This window comes from Jaculus jaculus, chromosome 18, assembly GCF_020740685.1.
Source record: "Jaculus jaculus isolate mJacJac1 chromosome 18, mJacJac1.mat.Y.cur, whole genome shotgun sequence".
Taxonomy (NCBI): Eukaryota; Metazoa; Chordata; class Mammalia; order Rodentia; family Dipodidae; genus Jaculus; species Jaculus jaculus.
The window spans coordinates 39,765,913-39,772,542 of record NC_059119.1 but is presented as its reverse complement, the minus strand read 5'-3'; the positions used below and the strand labels follow the sequence as shown (position 1 = coordinate 39,772,542).

Sequence of the window (6,630 nt, the reverse complement as noted above, 5' to 3'; positions counted from 1 at the left end):
TCTGAAAGGGAAGTAAGGGAAGTTTTTAGAGCAGAAATAGATTTTTCTATGGCCTGTAAGTCTGTGGTTATCACTTCTTGTAGGGCTCGGGTCTGCTCAAAGTGTACCAGGGCAGTTGTTCCAGTTTCTATCCCCGCTAAGATTTTTCCTGCTCCCAAAAGGAGGGCGATGGTAAGGGTTATGGGCTCCCGCCTAGGTCTGTTTTTAAATACCTGAAGAATGAATTCTGATCTATGGTAGGTAGTGCGTGGCCATAACTGGACTAGGACACAGTAATCAGCAGTAGAATTAAGGACAGTAGCAGAAACGCAAGGAGTCAGTCCTGTATTACAGGCCCAATAGGTTCCACTTGGAGATTCTAAGTAGTAAGCTCCAGGGGCCACAGGAGTGGTTGGTCTTTTAGGAGGGGGAATTATAACATTGGTAGGTTTAGAAGGCGGGGCCAAGGAAAGTGGGAGTCGGGGGATAGGTTTTTGATCTGGTAGAACTGGGTTGGGGCCTATCTATGTAAAGACGGACCCCCCAAGTATGGCCTTTGAGCCATGTCCTATCTGCCTTGCCGGGAGAAGTGAAAGTAATGTTTAGAAGCATCTTGTTACCCTGATTTAGGCGAGTTACAGTAATAAAATCCCAGGAGGATTTGGGTTGCCAGTATACATTTCCAGTGGTTTTACATCCCCAGTTTTTACAATAATAGTCCACTCTAGTTCCACAGTCTGATGCCTGGGCATGTTGGGGGCAAACATATAGAGTGGACTTTAACAACTGTCTGGCAGGTTTGGAGTAACATCCTGGGCTAACAGGAGGGTTGTGTCTCTTCTGGTGAGTCTTTTTTAAAGTCTCTTTAAAAAGGTTTTCTATGGGCAGTCAAGGCGCACAGATTGGGGGTTAAGGAGGGCCACCATGTCCATAACGGGGCAGGGGAGGTATTAGACCAAATAATTTGTCCTCCCTCAGAAATGACTAGCCAAGTCAAAGATAAGGGAAGGTGAGGACTAGCAGAGATGTTACTCACAAAACTGAAAGTTAAGAAGAGGTATGTTAAGATCGAGAGAGTCTTATCTTTAGGGGATTTGGAGTGCGATGTGCTTTCCATGGTGCGAGGTTTGGTGGTGTGCTGTCTGGGTACTCTGTCAGGGCAGCCTTGACGTGGGAGGCGTGGATCCAAGTGGCGATTCCGTCTACTTTTAAGGCCGTGGGAGTTGTCAGGAGCACGGTGTAAGGTCCTTTCCAGCGAGGTTTCAGATTCTTGGTCTGATGTCGACGGACCCAAACTGAGTCCCCTATCTGGAATGAATGGGGGATTAGCGGTTTATTAGTTGCCTCTTTATAGGCAGCTGCTAGAGGTTTCCAAACTTCCTGGTGTACCAACTGTAGGGCCTTCAAGTGAGCCTGTAAGGTGGGGGTATCAGTAAAATTAGAAATTTCTGTAAGCATGAAAGTGACAGCTGGCGGGGGGCTGCCATAGAGGATTTCAAAGGGGGTTAGGCCATGAGGGCCTGGGGTGTTTCGGGCCTTGTAGAGGGTCAGGGGTAGGAGTTGTACCCAATCCTTTGAGCCAGTTGCAAGCGTTAATTTAGATAAAGCCTCTTTAATTGTTCTATTCATCCTTTCTACCTGACCTGAACTCTGGGGTCTGTATGCACAATGTAACTTCCAATTGATCCCCAGTGTCTTGGCCACTGACTGACTTACCTGGGAGACAAAGGCAGGCCCATTGTCTGACCCGAGTGCCTGTGGCATTCCATACTGAGGAAAGATATCATCTAGCAATTTCTTGGTTACCACTCTGGCGGTTTCATGCTTGGTGGGAAATGCTTCTACCCATCCTGAAAAAGTGTCTACAAAAACTAGGAGATATTTGTAACCATACATACCCGGTTTTACCTCAGTGAAGTCGAGCTCCCAACAAGCCCCAGGTTGGTGTCCCCTCAGGCGAGACCCAAGGGCCATCTGGGCTCATCCAGCATTTACCTGAGCACACACTTTGCAAGTGTTTGCAACTTCTTTTAGGATTGAACCTTTGTTTAGAAAAAGATGTCCTGTTTCCTTTTGTTCTAGTAGAGTATTCATCTTTTGAGCACTCATGTGGGTTAGCCTGTGAAGTTGCTTAATGAGGAGGGCTGTAATCTTTTGAGGTACAATAGTCTTTTCTAGGTAAGTCCATTTGCCGTGGGCAGCATCATATGATGCCCCCAGTTTCTGAATCAAGTCCAAGTCCTCATTCGTGTATTCCCATCCCGGAGTTGGAGATGCTGCTTTAGGAGTCCCCTCCTCAGTGGCCATCAGAATCAAGAGTTGGGGTCCCAGAGCTGCCTCACGGGTGGCTTTATCAGCGAACCTGTTCCCTATGGCCTCGGGGCTGTTTCCTTTCTGATGACCTGGACAGTGTATAATGCTGAGCTTCTGGGGTAGGTACAGAGCCTTGAGGAGGGCCAATATCTCAGTCTTATTTTTGATTTCTTTTCCCTCTGAAGTCAGCAGGCCCCTTCTTTTGTAAATTTCCCCATGTATGTGGGCGGTGGCGAATGCATACCGGCTATCAGTGTACACATTGAGTTTTTTTACCTTTAGCCTGCTGGAGGGCTTGAGTCAAGGCAATGAGTTCCGCTTTTTGTGCCGAGGTCCCTCCGGGCAGGGCGCTAGCCCAGACTACCTGGTCTCTGGTGGTCACTGCGGCCCCGGCTCGCCTCTCACCATTCAGTAGGAAGCTGCTACCGTCCGTGTACCAGGTGAAATCTGCATCCTGCAGCGGCTGGTCAGTGAGATCCTTTCTGGTTCCGTGTACCTCTGCAAGAATCTGCTGGCAGTTATGGGTCTCTGGCCCCTCAGGGAGGGGCAACAGGGTGGCCGGGTTTAGGGCCACTACCGGACCAAATTGCACACGGTCTTTGTCGAGAAGCAAGGATTGGTAATGAGTCATACATGTATTAGACAGCCAGCGATCTGGGGGCTGTCTCACGATAGATTCAATGGCATGTGGCGTTAGCACAGTCAGAGGTTGCCCCAGGGTTAGTTTACTTGCATCCTTGGTCAAGACTGCAACTGCAGCGATTATTTTTAGACATGGTGGCCAGCCTGAGGCCACTGGATCTAACTTTTTTGAGAGATATGCAACCGGGCGCCTCCATGGTCCAAGCTGCTGAGTTAGCACTCCCTTCACAAACCCCTGTCTTTTATCTATGAATAGCTCGAAGGGCTTGGTGATGTCAGGCAAGCCCAAAGCCGGAGGAGAGAGGAGAGAGTGTTTAATTTTGTCAAAAGCCTCTTGCTGTGGCTTAGTCCAATTGAAGGGGGTTCCTTGTTTAGTCAAAGGGTAAAGAGGGGCTGCCATTTCAGCAAACCCTGGTATCCATAGGCAACAGAACCCAGCGGTCCCCAAGAACTCTCTGAGTTGTCTATGGTTCTGGGGGACAGGAATGTGAGCTACAGTGTCTATGCGGGCCGGTGTTAACCAGCGTTGGCCATTTTTTAATTTATATCCCAAGTAGGTGACCTCTTGTTGACAGATTTGGGCCTTCTTAGCAGAAGCTCTATAGCCCAAGCGTCCCAGAGTCTCAAGCAGGGCCCCGGTACCTGTATGACAGTCCTGATGTGAGGAGGCCGCAAGTAGGAGGTCATCTACATATTGGAGCAGAATTAAGGAAGTGTGCTGGATTCGAAAGTCAGCCAGGTCCCGATGTAAGGCTTCATTAAAGAGGGTGGGACTGTTTTTAAATCCCTGGGGAAGTCTTGTCCATGTTAATTGCCCTGAGATTCCACAGTCAGGGTCCTTCCATTCGAATGCAAACAGTGGCTGACTCTGGGAAGCCAGTCTCAGGCAGAAAAAAGCATCCTTTAAATCCAAGATTGAATACCACTGATAAGAGGGAGGTAAAGAACTCAGCAGGTTATAAGGATTAGGCACAGTGGGGTGGATATCTTCCACCCTTTTGTTAACTTCCCTAAGGTCCTGGACAGGACGATAGTCCCCGGTCCACTCTGGGTCTGGGTCTCCTTTGGTCTCCCAACCTATGAGTCCTATCATTGTTCTGTACTACAGTGGCCAAGAGGCGGCTCAATTCTCTGCTTCTCGTGTGTTTCCTAGCATTTTTCTTTTGTTTTTGTTTCTTTTTTTATGCTTGTCTTCTCTATTCTCTGCCTCCCTGTGTAGGTGGTCCTCTCTCTTTTCTGCTGTCTCTCGTTTATTAAAAATCCTCTCTGCTTCCTTAATTTTCTCTAGAAAGGCAGCAGGGGATTTATCTGGTTTTTGTATTACTTGCTTTACCTTGGCCAAATTAGTAGGGTGGCGCCCAGCACCACGGAGGCCCGCTATGAGCAACTGGCGATAAAGGCGTAGGTGTCCCCTACCGTCTGCTGAGGTGTGGTCCCAGTCGGGGCGGGTCAAAGGAAAAGCATCATCAATCTCATCTAGTATCTGGGTGGGTCTCCCGTTATCGCCTGGAACATTCTTTCTGGCTTCCAGAAAGACTCTGCTTTTCTTCTGTCCTGAGAAGAGCCTCAAGGGAAAGGCTTGTGAAGTCTCCCCCTGTGGTGGCTGCTCTCGGTGGCTCCGTAGGCGTCCAGCCACTGGGGAAGGGAGTGCAAGGGGGGGGGGGGGGGCGCGGCGGCGCGGCTGGTGCCTGGGTTTGGGATCCATAGGTAGGGGGTCCTTCCGAGAGGAGATCTATAAGGGGGGGGGGTATTGAGGTCCGGGGGAAGTACCGGTTTCAGGGGCTGCTTCTTGGTATCAACCGGACAACAAGAGGAGGAAGTAGGGGCAGGGAGAGGCAGTGGCGGGGCAGGTTGGGGGGGGGGATAAAAGGGGCGACCCATAGCGGTGGGCCAACTGCTAGACACTCCCAGGTGACTATATAGGGGACTTGGTCTGGTTGTCCATGTGGACCGTGATCGAACACCTTTGCTTTCACCTGTAAAATAGTAGAGAGGTTAAAGGTCCCATCCCTTGGCCAGCCCACATTAAAGGTGGGCCATTCCATGGAACAGAAAGTTTGCCATTTTTTCTTTTTGACATCTACTGACTGGTTGGAAGCAATATTTCGAACGTCTTTCCAATGATCTAGGGTTAAACTCGGGGGGGTCACCATTTTTTTTTTTTGACCCATTTTGTCAAGAGACAACACTAAACAAACACCAAGGACTAAGACAACAGAGAGACAGCCGGCACAGAGACGCGCAGCGCGGCTTCAGTAACAGACTGAAAATGCAGATTCAGACGGGGAGACCATTTGTCCACCCAACAGACTAACGTATCCCTCGGATACTTGTTGAGCTCCGAAAAATCGGGCTCCCAAATTCCCTGAAGCGTCCTCCAGGGTGGCGGGGGAGAAGTCCGAGCCCGTCAGCTCCTTCTCAAGCCGCCCAGATACAGAACGACACGGATCCGAGCCGATTTTCTAACGCAGCGCAAAAAACGGAACTAGACGTAGACAGACAGAATGGTGCACCAAATTAAATGCTTACCTCCCGGTGGGCAGTAATTGGGTTGGGCGGGGGTCCCCAATCCCGGGCGAGCCCCCAGCTGTAAGATTCCCGGGGGAGGGGGAATCTTCCGTGGTGGGAGACCCGCGCCCAAGAACCAAGACCGAGCCACTGGATGCAAAGGCAAGAGGCAGCTTTATTGTTTACACAGGCGCCTGCGGGCACTCCAGTCCTTCGAGAGGCTGAGTGCGCCGGGCAAGGGGAAGGGTCTCTTTTTATAGAGTTAGGGAGAGCAGAAGCAGGTTTACAGAAGCAGAAGCATGATTTCAGTCCCAGCACTGGTTACTGGTTACTTATTAATAGACTTGGAGTCGGTGGGGATCCTCTTTTTTTTTTTTTTTTCTCTTCTCGGAAGCATCCTGACAGGGTTATCTATAGTACATTAGGCGGAGTTTGTGGTCATGCCTGTCTGCATCTGGGGGTCACAAGGCTGTCTGCATCTGGGGGTCATAAGGCTGTCTGCATCTGGGGCTGTTTTTGGCTCCTGGTATCTTTCCATGGGTTTTACAGTATTAAATAAATAAAAAGAAGTGTATGGAGCTGGAAGTGCCAGAAAAATGAAGAAGAAAGAAAATGAGAGACAGAGATAGACAGAGAAAGCCACAGGCAGAGGTAAAGGGATAGTCATAGAAGAAAAAGTCATGATGCAATTAGGAGAGAGCCGTTCTATGCAGCCTGCACAGTTCCTCTCCTGAAAGATTCGGATTCTGTGACTATGAGAACAAGCAGGAGGACCACGTCCTGGTCGCCCAGCCGCACGCGCTGAGAGGAGAGACAAGCACAGGCCTGTACACCTCCCCGGAGTGCATGGCTGCCAGGGGCCTCTTCAGAGGCCTGAAGCAAAGTGTGGTCCCATCCAAACTTAGCTGCTCTCAGTAGAATCCTGGGGATGGTTCAAGAGAGTGGCCAACGGACACTGGCACTAAATTAGTTCAGCAATACAAATGCCCATTTGTCACACAAATGCACGGCTTGACACAGCACACATACCTAGAAAGAGCCTTCCAAAGTGACCCCATACCTTGACATTCAGGCAACTGTTTCTGCATCTTGTCCCTAGGAGGAATGACACTGCAGTCTTGGCTGGGACCATCTCACCTGGAGGAAACAGAACACATTCAATTTATCCGAAATCATACTTGGTGGGAA

General features: G+C 49.8%; 1 long non-coding RNA gene across 1 annotated transcript; it reads right to left on the bottom strand.

Moving 5' to 3' along the window:
• Positions 1 to 1,239: 1,239 nt before the first annotated feature.
• On the bottom strand, positions 1,240 to 5,647 carry LOC123455794. Its single transcript, XR_006634142.1, has 2 exons — positions 5,464 to 5,647; positions 1,240 to 1,287 (listed from the first exon to the last, which is right to left on the bottom strand). It is a non-coding gene; the product is annotated as an uncharacterized LOC123455794 (long non-coding RNA).
• Positions 5,648 to 6,630: the final 983 nt, after the last annotated feature.